Here is a 14,807-nt window from a genome sequence, read left to right on the forward strand (position 1 = left end):
CTGATCACAAGGACAGCATTGGCAAAGGATTTGAGTGTGTAGCATGTCTGGGAAAAGCAAGGCAGTCCTTGTGATCAGGGCGAGCAGGTGAAGAGCCAGAAGATGAGATCCAGTAGCAAGTGGACAGGCAGGGGGGGTCCCTCATGGAAGGCCTGATACGGCACTTTGGAGAACATTGCCTCTTTCACTGAGTAGGTGGTAATCTACTGGTGACCCAGACACAATTATTTAGACCATGCTATGTGGATTATCAGAAGGAAACCAGAGCATCAGATATTTGAGCACTCCTGGGGAACATATTTATTGAGTGCTTTGGATGTAAACAACTGTATTCATTGACTATAAAAACTAGGTAAAGACTTTCTGCAACACTAACGTAATTTTTATAACTATATACTTTTTGAACAAAACTTTGATTTAGGGAAATCAACCTCTTAAAATTTACCATTTTTTTTTTCCTCCCCAAAGAAGCACATAGAGACATAAGGTGAAAGCTGACAAACAACAACAAATGAATATTATACTTAAGAAAAGAAAAATATTAGCATGTTTTATCATTTGAATAACACAGCTGGTCATAGTGATAGGCACTGATTACATAGGCCTAATAAAAACAGAAAAGAAGCACTGTGAAAATTTAACTATATTGCTTATAAATTTAAAAGTTTCATAAGGACATAATTGAAATAAGAATTCTTAAAAATTTTTCATATACTGGCTTAGTCTAGTCATACCAAAATTTTGGGTGTATCATAACTGGGATTTTTAAATCCTTTAATTGGACAAAGGCTAAACGATATTGAGTTCGAACATGGCATAAGCTCTAGTGTTTAAGTTATTTAATGCAGGGATTTTAGGAGTTTACTGATCACACATACACAAGATAGTGTGATCCTTATCTTCATAACTAGAAAATCATCCCATATGAATATTCTTGCCTGGAAAGACAATACAGAAGATGTTTGAGAAGGAGTGACCCAGCCAGGGCTGCAGCTGGAGCACAATCGGCCTTCCGTTGTCGAGGCCACCTGTATGAATGGTGGGCTGTTGATGCGAGAGCTAGCTCCTGGCACTGGCAGTTCCCTTTGTCTTCCAAATCTCCGGAAAAGAGGAGGAAGCAGTGATCTGGCAGAGTGGACTCAATCCTAACGCCACCCCTTCACTTCCTCTGCACCTGCAGGGCACCCTGCATGGTGTCAAGTGAGGCAATGGGGAACTAGGATTTGCTGAAAAGAGAATTACACCTTGCAGCCAATCATAATGAACATATGCTACTCCGAGGATTGAGAAATATCAATATAGAGATCCTTATTTAACCAGACCAGCAGGAAACTATGGAAATGAGTGTTCTGGCCAGTTATGGTGAATGCCTATTCCCCACTGACCTGTGCTAATTATGTTGTGAGACTTCTGTTCTCTACCCAGTGGTATATTTATGACCTATGACTTAGCCAGACTAAAGATACTAGCTATTTATTAATACACATAGACGTTATACTAGAAGAACAAAATGAGATCTGTGATGTTGTCAGTGACATTACCACAAAGAAATGTCTTTATTGAATAGGAAGTCAACTGCAAACACCATCTACATATAAACATCTGCCTTAGTACACAGTTTACAAAACAAAATCTATTCATAGTCCACAGATAAACAAGATTTCTTCCTAAACCATATTGTCAACATTTCTTGGAACTCAGAGTCTGACATCTCTGAAATTCTCTACGTGGTCAACCTCTCTTCAGAATGTTCCTTTCACCTTCATTTCTGGGGATACCTGGTTGTCCCCCAAGATCCTCCTCCCTGGCAGCCCACTCAAGTGGAGCTTTGTTCCTTTCTATCATCCTCTTGCCTTTGGATCCAGTGGTGAGAATTACCTCTTCCCGGTCATTGCCATTTCCAAATGCTTGCCCTTCCTTACTACTTAAAAACTTTATTTTTTTTAATATGGCCTGGAGATGAGTGCTCTATCTGATGTGTGTGTAGCAAAAATTTGCTTCCAAAATATAAGCTTTTTCTTCACCTCATTGATTGTCTCTTTCGCAGAGAAGAAACTTTTTAGTTTGAATCCATCCCACTTATTGATTCTTGATTTTATTTCTTGCACTTTAGGAGTCTTGTAAAGAAAGTTGGAGCTTAATCCAACATGGTGAAGATTTGGGCCTGTGTTTTCTTCTATTAGGTGCAGGGTCTCTGTTCTAATTCCTAGGTCCTTGATCCACTTTGAGTCTTGTGCAGGGTGAGAGATAGGGGTTTCATTTTATTTTGCTGTGTATTGATTTCTAGTTTTCCCAGCACCATTTGTTAAAGAGGCTATCTTTTTATTGTATTTGTTTATTTTTATGTGGTGCTGAGGATCGAACCCAGTACCTCACATGGGCTAGACAAGTGCTCTACCACTGAGTTACAGCCCCAGCCCTGAAGAGGCTATCTTTTCTACAACGTATGTTTTTGGTGCCCTTGTCTAGTATGAGATAACCGTATTTATGTGGGTTTGTCTCTATGTCTTCTATTCTGTACCATTGGTCTACAAGTCTATTTCAGTGACAATACCATGCTGTTTTTGTTACTATAACTTTGTACTATAGTTTAAGGTCTGATACTGTGACACTTCCTGCTTCACCCTTCTTGCTAAGGATTGCTTTGGCTATTCTGGGTCTCTTATTTTTCCAAATGAATTTCATGATTGCCTTTTCTATTTCTGTAAGGAATGATGTCAGTATTTTAATTGCAATTGATTAAATCTGTATAGTGCTTTGGTTAGAATGGCCATTTTGATAATATTTATTCTGCCTATCCAATAGCATGGGAGGTCTTCCCATCTTCTAAGGTCTTCTTCAATTTATTTCTTTAGTGTTCTGTAGTCTTCATTGTAAAGGTCTCAGAAAACTTAACACCAAAATAACTAACAATTCAATCAATAAATGGGCTAAGGAACTGAACAGACACTTCTCAGAAGAAGAAACACAATCGATCAACAACTATATGAAAAAAGGTTCAATATCTCTAGCAATTAGAGAAATACAAATCAAAACTACACTGAGATTTCACCTCACTCCAGTCAGAATGGCAGTTATCAAGAATACAAGCAACAATAAGTGTTGGCAAGGATGTGAGGAAAAAGGTACACTCATACATTGCTGGTGGGACTGCAAATTTGTGCAACCACTATGGAAAGCACTATGGAGATTCCTTAGAAAACTTGGAATGGAACCACTGTTTGACCCAGCTATCCCACTCCTCAATCTATACCCTAAAGATTTAAAAACAGCATACTACATGAATGCAGCTGCTTCAATGTTTATAGCAGAACAATTTACAATTGCTAAACTATAGATGCAAACTAGATGCCCTTCAATAGATGAATGGAGAAAGAATCTGTGATACATATACACAATGGAATATTACTCAGCATTAAAGGAGAATAAAATTATGATATTTGCAGGTAAATGGATGGAGTTGGAGAATATCATGCTAAGTGAAGTAAGCCAATTCCAAAAAAAACAAAAGCCAAAAATTCTCTCTTATAAGTGGATGCTGACCCATAATCAGATGTGGGGGCATGGGGAGAATGGAAGGACTTTGATTAGGAAAAGGGGAGGGAGGGATAGGAAGGGACCTGGGGTAGGAAAGATGGTGGAATGAGATGAAACATCATTACCTAGGTACATGTATGAGTGCACATGTGGTGTGACTCTACATCATGCCCAATCAGAGAAATGAAAGGTTGTGCTTCGTTTATGTACAAGGAATCAAAATATATTCTGCTATCACATATAACTTATTAGAAGAAATTAAAATTTTTCAAAAGCTTCATTTTTTAAGCTCTTGATACAATAAGGTTTGTTACTCATATATCCACAAGCTTCTGGGATCTTCCTGACATTTGTTAAAAGTTTATTTTAGCAGATCACTGTCACTCTGTCCTAAATGATTGTGTTCAATTCTTAGTGATTTCAATATCAATATGAACGGTTTTTCAAACACCTAAGCTCTCAGTTCTTTGTCTTCTCTCCTCCAAAGTTCTATCCTAAAGCTTGACATTCTAATAGCTGTACATCTTCCATGGTCTCAGGAGTGACTGTTGAACTCCTTGACTAATACTGTCCATCTTGCCACTCACTATTTCTACCACCAAGTTTTAATTATTCTTTGACTACATTGAGATCAATGAGACTTATTTCCCTTAAATCTTAATTTCCATGTTTTCAACTTATGTTTCTAATTTCTTATGATCTCTAATTATAACTTCCCATTATACACCCCCACTCACTTGTGCCTCTCACTCTTGGACATGCTTTCATTGAAAAACTTCAAACTTAGTTCAATCCAATTCTTTGCCTCCTCCATATATAACTGTTTTAAATATACTGGGAAAAAGAACTTGACCATACTGGTATTAACTTATATTCATTCTTGTATGTTATTTATTTCTAGTATTTTAATTCTATTTTATCTCTTACTCTTCAATTTAGACATGTTAGTATTATTATTTTGTTTTTGTTTTGTTTTGTTTTTTCCTACCAGGGATTGAACCCAGAGGTGCTTACAACTAAGCCACATCCCCCCAGCCCCTTTGTATATTTTATTTGGATACAGGGTCTTGCTAAGTTGCTTAGGGCCTCACTAAGTTGGTAAGGCTGGCTTTGAACTCTCCGTCCTCCTGCCTTAGCCTCCTGAGCCACTGGGATTACAGAAATGCGCCACTGCACCTGGCTTATTGTTTTTGGTATTGTTTTATAAAACAGATACTTATGATTACCTATGATACTTATGATTACTTATGATTACCTATGATGACTTATGATTATTCTCATGTAAACCAATTTTTCTATATCCATAGAGTCTTAATATATGTACTGTTATAGTCTAGCTTCCCCCACCTGCCATAATTACTTTTAAGGTAATCCATGTGGCAGCATAGATCAATAGTTTATTTCTTTTTATTTCTGAGTAGTATTCCATTCCAACAGTTTGTTCTTCCATTCACAAAGTGGGATGGGTTATTTCCAATTTCTAACTATTGCAAGCAAAGCTGTCATACAAATTAACCTGCAAGTTTTATATGGACATAAGCTTTCAAAGGGTAGATGATATATTATGGTTTGGATATGAGAAGTCATCCCAAATCTCCTGTGTTAATGTGGAAATATTCAAATGTGAAATGATTGAATTATAATAGCTGTAATCTAGTCAGTTTATCCTAGTTTGGACTGCCTGGATGGTAACTGTAGGCAGATGGGGCATGGCTGGTGGAGGTGGGTCACTGGGAGCACATTCTGGATGGATGCATCTTCCCTGTAGCCCCTTTCCCCAAGATGCTTCCAGACCACCCTCTCCTGAGCTACTTTACTCTGCCACACTCTTCCATGGATGCTTTGCGTCACCTTGGACCTACAGCAATAAGGCCAACCAGGAACTGAAACCTTGAGCCCCAAATAAACTTTTCTGCTCTAATTCATCCTTGTCAGGTACTTCTGCACAGTGATGAGAAGCAGACTAACACAGATAATATGATCTGTATATGCTTATCATTTTAAGAGACTCAAAATGTTATCAATATTGTTATATTCTCATTTCTATACATCCTTTCATATACTTTTGATATGATTAGTTTTTAAAACAAAATTGGCCTTTTTAATAGGCATGTAGTAGAATGTTACTGTGGTTTAAGTTACATTTACCTGAGAACTAATGTTGAGCCTCTTTATACATGCATATTTGTCATTTGTACATATTCTTTGGTGAAATGTACCTTCAAATGTTTTGTCAAATTTTTAAATGGATAATTTTTTAAATAAATTTCAAAGTTCTTGATATATTTTGGTTACAAATTTATTATAAGATATGATTTGCAAAAGTTTTTTTTCAGGTGATAGCTTATTTTTTCATTTTCTTCATGGTACCTTCAATGATTAGATATTTTCAATATTAATTAAGTTCAATTTATTATTTTTTATAGAGTGTGCTTTAGGTGTTTTAATTAAGAATTTTTTTATTAAGCCAGGGTCATAAAGGCTTTTTCTTATGTGTTCTTCTAATAGTTTTATAATTACATTTACATTTAATCTGAGACCCATTTTAAGTATTGTTTATGGTGTGAGATATGGAACAAAGCCAGTTTCTTTTCCTTTCCTTTTCTTTTTTTGCATATAGATATCCAGTTGATGTAATAACACTTGTTGAAAAAAAAAAAACATTCTTTTTCCATTGAATCACCTATGCCAAAATCAATTGTCCATATACATGTGGCTTTATTTCTGGACTCCATGTTAGTTTCCATTGGTCAGCTGTATTTTAATGCAACATTGTATTGATTTATTTAGCTTTATAAGGAGTCTAAAAATCAGGTAGTCTTAGTACTCCAACTTTGTTCTTTTTCAAAGTCACTCAAGCTACTATAAATCTTTTGCATTTCTATAGTAAATTTAGAATCACTTTGTCCATTTCTTCAAAAGAGTTTGTAAGAAATTTTATTTGGATTCTGTTCAATCTAGAAATCAATTTGCATCTTATCGAGTTATAGTTAAGAACACAATATAGCTATACATTTATTTATTAGGTCTCTAAATTCTCTCAGCAATGTTTTATAGTTTTCAATGTATATTTTTTCCATATTCCATTTTATCTTCTTCTTTAAGAATTCTAGTTATATACTACAATATATTAGGTCACTTCAAGTTGACCAGAGGCTCCTAAGACTGTATTTATTTTTTTAAATTATCTTCTTTCTGGGTCCTATTATTAATAGTTTTTGTTGCTCTATGTTTAAGTTTATGGGTATTTTCTTCTGCAACATCCAATCACCTGTTAATAGTATCCAATGTACATATATTTAATTTAGCAAATTGAGATTCATCACTAGAAGCTGATTTAGGTCTTTTTTTGTTTGTGTACCTCTCTACTTTTTGAACATATGGAATACAGCCATAATATTTGATTTTAAATTATTATTTTTTAAAGAGAGAGTGATAGAGAGAGAGGGAGAGAGAAAGAATTTTTTTTTTAACATTTATTCTTTAGTTTTCGGCAGACACGACATCTTTGTATGTGGTGCTGAGGATCGAACCCGGGCCGCACGCATGCCAGGCGAGCGCGCTACCGCTTGAGCCACATCCCCAGCCCTGATTTTAAATTATTGTCTGCTCATTCTAATCTCTGTGTCCAGTTAGCTTCAACTGATGACTTTATCTTCTTATTTGGATTGGATTTTTTTATATTTCTTTGCATGCCTGGTAATATTTTGTTGGATTTAAGTCACTTTTTATTTAACCTTATTGTGTTAGGTTGTTTTTTTATTCCTATAAATATTTGTTAGTTTTATTTAAGATGTAGTTAGATTACTAGAAAATAGCCCAGTACTTTGGTTTTGCCTTAAGGATTGTTGAGCGGGACTGGAGCAGCGCTTGGTCTAGAGCTATTTACTCTACTCCAAGGCAAGAGACCCTTCTCTTTACCAAAGGCCTTAGAAATCTTGAAATTTTCCAATCTCTGTAGTATGAACAGACTCCATTCCCAGGCCTCCATGAGTTTCAGGCACTATTACTTCTAATATTTCTGAGTGTCAAGAGCTCCAGGCTCTACTGATATTCCACAAAGCCCAGGGTGACCTAGAGTACTCAACAGTGACCTCCTGCAGATCTCCAGAATTTTCTCACTGGGCCGCTCTTTCCTTTCACGTTCTCTGTCCTGTGATCTCTCTTCACCTGTTTTCCCCACAACTATCTGCTCTGTGTCCTCAACTCTGGAAGTTTGCTAAGTTCTGTCTGGGTTTCCCTCCCCTCATCAAGGCTTATAAACTCTCTCAAGACAGCTCAGGAAATCACAGAACTCACCATACTTGTTTCTCTTCTCCCAGATATTATTGTCCCTTGATACATGATATCTAGAGTCTTAAAAACCATTGCTGTGTGTGTGTGTGTGTGTGTGTGTGTTAAAGTGTTTCAGGAGAGAGGTAAATGTAGTCCCTGTTTCTCCATCTTGGCTGCCACTAGAAATCCTGTTCTTATTTATTTTTTAATTTCAATCATATTTTTTCTAGAATATTTATTTGGTTAATTTTCAAATATTTCTGGGGTTTTCTTTCTTTCTTGTTTTCATTTTTCTTATTTCTTGCTCACTTTAAAATGGTGGGCTCTTCAAATATTTCAAATGCTCCAATTTTATATTTAATATGCAATATACCAATTATTTGACATTTCTAACCTGTGATTTTCTTTTTAATGACTCTAATTGAGCCTCCTTTTTAATTGATTATTTATGTATTTTATAAACTTTAAAAATCGATACTTATTTTTTATCAAAGTTTAGACTTACAGAAAAGTTGAGCAGAAAGTACAATTTTCTTTCCCCTATCTCCCTCCACTCCTAAACTTTTCCCTTATTAATGTTGAACATTAGTGTGACACATTTGTTACACTCCATAAACCAATGCTGACACATTATTATTATTATTATTATTATTATTATTATTAACTAAAGTCCATAATTGACTTTAGGGTTCACTCTGTGTTAGCCAGTTATGTGGATTTTGATAAATGTGTTATATTATATTCCAACATTACATTATCTGTTTTAGTCAGTTTTTTGCTGCTGTGACCAAAAGTCCTGAAAATAACAATTTTAGAGGAGGAAAATTTTATTTTGAGGCTCATAGTTTCAGAGGTCTCAGTCCATAGACAGCCAGCCCCATTGCTCAGGGATGGAGGTGATGTTGTACATCATGTGGAAGAATGTGGTAGAGGGAAGTGGATCAAGACACAAAGATCAGGAAGCAGAGAGAGACTTTATGCATCTGATACAAAATGTATCAACGGCATGGCCCCAAAGACTGACGTCTTCCAGCTGCACCCACCTGCCTTTAGTTACCACTCAGTTAATCCCTATGAGGAGATTAATTCACTGATTGGGTTAAGACTCTCATAACCCAATCATTTCACCTCTGAACGGTCTTGCATTGTCTCACACATGAGCTTCTGGGGAACACCTAATATCCAAATCATAATGGTATCTTATAGTTCCATTGCTCTAAAAATCCCCTGTGCTCTACCCTTATTCTTCCCTTCCTATGCCAACTTCTGACAACCATCTCTTTATTTTTGCCTTTTCCAAAACCTCATTTATTTTGAATCATAGATTCAGATTGGTTTCTCCATTTAGTAATATGCATGTAAGATACTATCATATCACTTCATAGTTATGGGTTATTTCTTTTTATCAGTATTATTCTATCATACATAGGTTTTTTAATCCATTCACCTTTCTTTGAATGAATAGTTTGTTATTGTTTTAATTTGCAAGTTCCTAAAGATAGATAATATTAAGCATCTTTTCATAGCTTCTTTGCTAGCTGTATTTTTTTCTTTGTTGAGGTGTGTATTTAGATGTTTTTTTTTTTTCAATTTTAAATTTAATTGTTTGTTTTCTTATTGTTGAGTTTTAACAGTTCTTTGTATATTTTGAATGCAAGTCCTAATCTTCTATTATACCTTGATGTTTTATCCATGGGGATACTGTGAGGTTTAGGTTGAACATGTCTCTATGGATAATAATTGCATTTGCTTCTGCTGTAATCCGTGGGGCACAATAGATCCCTCCAGTACACTGGTTCCAATGTCATGTCTTACTTTAGCTCACTTCCTGAGGCCACTAGGCTATTAGAAGCCAAATCTCTGAGTAAAATAAATGTGCAGATTTTACCAGAGCAATTGCAGCCTCATGTTCAGCTTGACTTGCCACTTCTGTTGCAGCAACCCTGTGAGTATGTTTGTCTCTGAGGATTTCTCCTACTTCACCAGGAGCTCAGCTATAAAATTCAAAGTGTAGTTTTGTTACATTTGTTTTTCATTTCCAGATTTTTTTGTTGAGTTTTTTTTTAATGTTTAATGTCTCACTATTTTGCTGAAATGATAATGTCATAGAGGATTTTAACAGCACACTTTCAATTTATTTTCACAAATCCAACATCTTATCCAAATGTCTGTGGGTCATCTCTAAGTAGGAATTAATTGGGTTTTATTCAAGACTATAATGTGTTTCTTGCTAATATCTGTTAGGAGTTGGATCTAAGTCTGATTTCTTTATGTACCTCCACGATCCTTACACAGAGTAGACATTCAATGAAGGTCAGTTGAATAAAAATATGTCTAATATTGAATAATGAAATATATGAATAACGTATCTGACCCTTGATATTGCTAAGCCTAAAAAATAAACGCTTAAAAAACAAGGCTCCCTTTTAAGAGTTTGGATTTTCACTAGTAATTAAAAATACAGTCTGCAAATACAGCTGAGCCTTTCTATTTGGGGAAGAGCAGTGAGGCCCAGGAACAATGTTATATATTAATTCTCTGGGAAGGCTTGGTATACAACTACCATACAGGTGTTTCCTGTTGAAACTCCAAGTTCCCATGCAAGAAGTTGGAGGACAGCTGAGAACAAAACTTAGCCTACTTAATTACATTTGCCCAGCGTGCTGCATAAAAAGTCACTGACCAAAAATAACATGTCTAAGTACTGTTGAAGTTGAGATACAAACCAGCAGCAGTCAGGAAATTCAAAATTAAATCTGATCTCCACCCTTCACTTGCCTCATTGTGCCCAGGCAGCACCAAGGTCAGAAATTAATTGGAGACACTGCAAAACACACAGCCTGCAATATTTCAGCTTAGTGAGGTCAAGAGCAAAACTTAGTTAAAACCTTATTAGAGCAGTTTACAGAAGTACATTACTGTGAATATGAAATTAGACTTGCCTTGATGGATGTGTCACCTACCCAAGGTAATTTGTTGGGAATAATTTGAAAATGTGAGTGAACATAATTAAATTTCAGTTTGATAGTAGTCTGATCGTTATTCTGGGTGCACTTGTCTCTATAGATTTGACACTGAAAATGCCTAGGATATAAAGGACACATTTCAGTCACTTAGTTTTGAGTTAATATTTGGTGTCTTTGTAATAAAGCTAAAATTAATTTTTTATGCTTTTTTTTTCCTTCTGTGTGAACATAAGTATAAGATAAAACCTCAAGGGTTGCATTACTGTAAAAATTACTGGCATACTATCTACACCCCTTATTGCAGCAAAACCCTGGTCAGTCTTCCCTAGTATAAAAGAAACACCCTCAGCTGGGATTATAAATGCCCACCTGGTTACTGAAATACATAAAGGAAATTATTCTTCGGATTTTAGACTATCCTTTAGGTACATTTGTACTTTCTTTTAAAAGTCTCTGCAATTTCCAGTCAAACTTGTTAATTTTTTAAAATTTAACTTGAGACACAACAGTTTAGTGTTGATTAAGCTATCTTCTTTAAGTACAGAAAATAATATATCTTTTTATCAAGAGATGTTAAGGAAAGAAATAAAGGGAAAAAAGCTGTAGCAATCAGCTAGTACCATGAATTTTATTTATTTCATATGATATTTAATCATGTATTGTATATTAATTGGAGAATATGATTTAATTTATACTAAGAATATCAATCATACTTTAAAATATGGGAACAAAAAATAAGTTCATCATTAACTCAGAGTAGCTATTTCCTGAATTATAGCTTATTTCTCTCTTCATCATTAATTAAATATTTCTTTAAAAGTCAGACTCAGTAAGAACATGCGTTTTGTTTCAAGATTTAAAAAAATAATAATTCTAACCTTGATTTGGGATTTAAGCCATTTGCTTTACATTACCTGTATGGCTTAGACATCCAGGGTTGCTATTTATTGTTTACTCAAGTGATCTGGAAGAAGGGTTCATTATGAGATTGTACTGTGTTGCTAAGCACATGGGTTCAGTATTCAGATATCTGTCTTTCAACATCTTTTCAGTTCTCTTTCCCATTAATTTTTGCCTACTGCTTTTAATGTTTCTAAACAGCAGACAAACACATAATGATAAACCCTCTATGGACATGACTGGTTCTCCCACCCCCAGGGAGTTACATAAGAACAATTCTGTATTCACCATGGTCAGGCACAAAGGAAGAGCAAAAGCCCACCCTAACGTGACCTGCTGCACAAAATACCTTTTGTTATCAACTAAAGTGCTCTTCTGAATCCTCAAACCACCCATTGACAGATTTTCTTTTTCCCACATACATAATTTATAAGTCATCTAATTAATTTTTCATAAGTTAAACAATTGTTAATATTAGTTCCTGGTCTTCATGAATGGCAAAAATTAATTTTCCTCCAAATCCACTTGCAATGCATTCTTCCTTCTCTCCAGTGCTCTAGAGAGACTTGAATATTTGCAATCTTAACTTTAGGCTCAGTCTTAGAATTAAAAGTCTCTAATCAGACAAAAGCTTATACAATAGGAGCAAGTCTTAGCAAATCGCTCAAGGGGGAAGTCCTGCACCACATGATATATCACTGACCTTTCTCCTCTGTCCTTGTTGCACCGAGATCTGAACCCCTCCTCTGTCTCCATTTATAGAGTATTTGACAATGACTGATGGTTTTGTGTTTTTCATTGCTGTCATTGCTTTAAAATGCAGTTGGCGTTATGTGGAATCTTGGGGAGCACAGTGAGGCAAAAAGGAGCAGGAAAAAAAATTGACACAAAACATTTCATCAGTCAGATAAGAGATCTGCTAGCACAAATTTTTGAGTAACTTTTAAACTCCTGGTACTTAACAAGAATGAGGCACAATCATACACTGTAACAAACAGATCCATTAAAATGCAAACATAGGCTGCTGTTCTGGTTCCTGAGTTGGAGTGGGAAATTAACAGGCTGTCTGAAGCAGGGAAGACCACGGTGAGCCTGGCTTTGGAGGAGTATTTGGTTTGCCATGGCATTCCATGCTATACTTGGGATGGTGACAATATTCGTCAAGGTCTTAAAAATCTTAGCTTTGGTTTCAAAGCCAGAGAAGAGAATGTTCAGCTCATTACAGAAGTTGCTAAGCTGTTTGCAGATGCTGGCTTAGTGTGCATCACAAGTTTTATATCACCCTATACAAAAGATCAAAACAATGCAAGGCTAATCCATGAGGGTGCAATTTTACTCTTTTTTGAAGTATTTGTTGATGCTCTCCTGCATGTCTATGAACAGAGGGATGTCAAAGAACTCTACAAAAAAAAAAAAAAGCACAGGTAGGAGAAATTAAAGGTTTTACTGGGATCGATTCTGAATATGAAAAACCTGAATTGGTGTTGAAAACAGACTCCTGTGATGTAAATGACTGTGTCCACCAAGTTGTGGAACTTCTATAAGAACAGGATATTGTTCCTGTGGATGCCTCTTGTGGAGTAAAAGAACTATATGTACCAGAAAATAAACTTCATCTGGCAAAAACGGATGCAGAAATATTACCAGCATTGAAAACTAATAAAGTGGATATGCAGTGGGTGCAGGTTCTGGCTGAAGGTTTCACAACCCCACTGAACGGCTTCATGAGAGAGTACTTACAGTGCCTTCACTTTGATTGTCTTCTGGGTGGGGATGTCATTAACTTGTCAGTGTCTATAGTTCTGACAGCTACTGAAGAATAGAAGGAGAGGCTAGACAGCTGGAGAGCATTTGCTCTGATGTATGAGAACCATGGTGTGGCAATTCTTCCCAATCCAGAGTGTTTTGAGCACAGGAAACAGGAGTGCTGTGCCAGAAGGGGGGGGGAGCAACACCCAAGAGCCACCCCTCCATTAAGATTTTTATGGAGCCAGGAGATTGGCTGATTGGGGGAGATCTTCAAAACCTGGACTGAATTTATTGGAATGATGGTCTTGGTCAATATTGTCTTACTCCTACTGCGCTCAAGCAGAAGTTTAGGGATATGAATCCTGATGCTGTCTTTGCATTTTTACCAGTGTAGTCACCCAGTTCACAATGGACATGCTCTGTCAATGCAAGACACTCATAAGCAACTTCTAGAGAGGGACTACTGGCATCCCATCCTCCTCCTTCACTCCTTTGGTGGCTAGACAAAGGACAACGATGTTCCTTTGATGTGGTGCATAAAGCAGTATGCTGTGGTGCTAGAGGAAGGAGTCCTGAATCCTGAAAGCACAGTGGGAGCCATCTTCCCATCTCCCAGATGTATGCTGGGCTGACTGAGGTGCAGTGGCATTGCAGAGCACAGATGGTTGCAGGAGCAAAGTTGCACATTGTTGGAGGAGACCCCGCTGGCATGCCTCATCCGGAAACAGGGAAGGATCCAACCCAGGGCACCAAAGTGCTGACAATGGCCCCTGGCCTAACCTCCTTAGAAATCGTTCCCTTTCGAGTTGCAGTTTGCAACAAGAAGCAGCGCGTGGACTACTATCACTCTGAATGCCATGAAGACTTTGAATTTATGTCAGGAACTCAAATGCAGAAATTTGCCCAAGAAGGCCAGAAGCCTCCTGAAGGGTTCATGGCACTCAAGGCCTAGACCATGCTGACGGAATCCCTGGAGAAAACCTAAGCATTAACCTAGTCATCACTCCAGCTTTGATGCATTGCTAACTCCCAGAGTGGACCACATCGTCACTCTTGGCATTTCTTTGTGGTTGTATCTGTCTGGATGTGCTTCCTAAAATCAGTTTTCCTCAACTTGCATCAGTGTTGTTCACCTTATGAGTTCTGTTTTGAACTGGTGTAACGCACTGCTGGCTTTAATGTATTTTTCCACTTGTAACAGATTCCTATAATATGATTTTATGATTTGAAAATCATGTCTTTTTATATTTATGCTCTGTCTCATGATTTTTTCAAGCTGTTGTATTAGTTGTAACCAGTATATACATTGAATCTCACTTTTCATCCCTTTAAAAAAAATCACTGAACAGTAAATATGGCTTGACTTTGTTTTGGAAATTT

At 36.5% G+C, this 14,807-nt stretch overlaps 1 pseudogene; it reads left to right on the forward strand.

Moving 5' to 3' along the window:
* LOC114083004 (bifunctional 3'-phosphoadenosine 5'-phosphosulfate synthase 1 pseudogene) overlaps positions 1–14,412 on the forward strand; it is a 65,790-nt pseudogene extending 51,378 nt beyond the window's left edge.
* Positions 14,413–14,807: the final 395 nt, after the last annotated feature.

The sequence above is a fragment of the Marmota flaviventris genome, chromosome 4 (genome assembly GCF_047511675.1).
Source record: "Marmota flaviventris isolate mMarFla1 chromosome 4, mMarFla1.hap1, whole genome shotgun sequence".
Taxonomy (NCBI): Eukaryota; Metazoa; Chordata; class Mammalia; order Rodentia; family Sciuridae; genus Marmota; species Marmota flaviventris.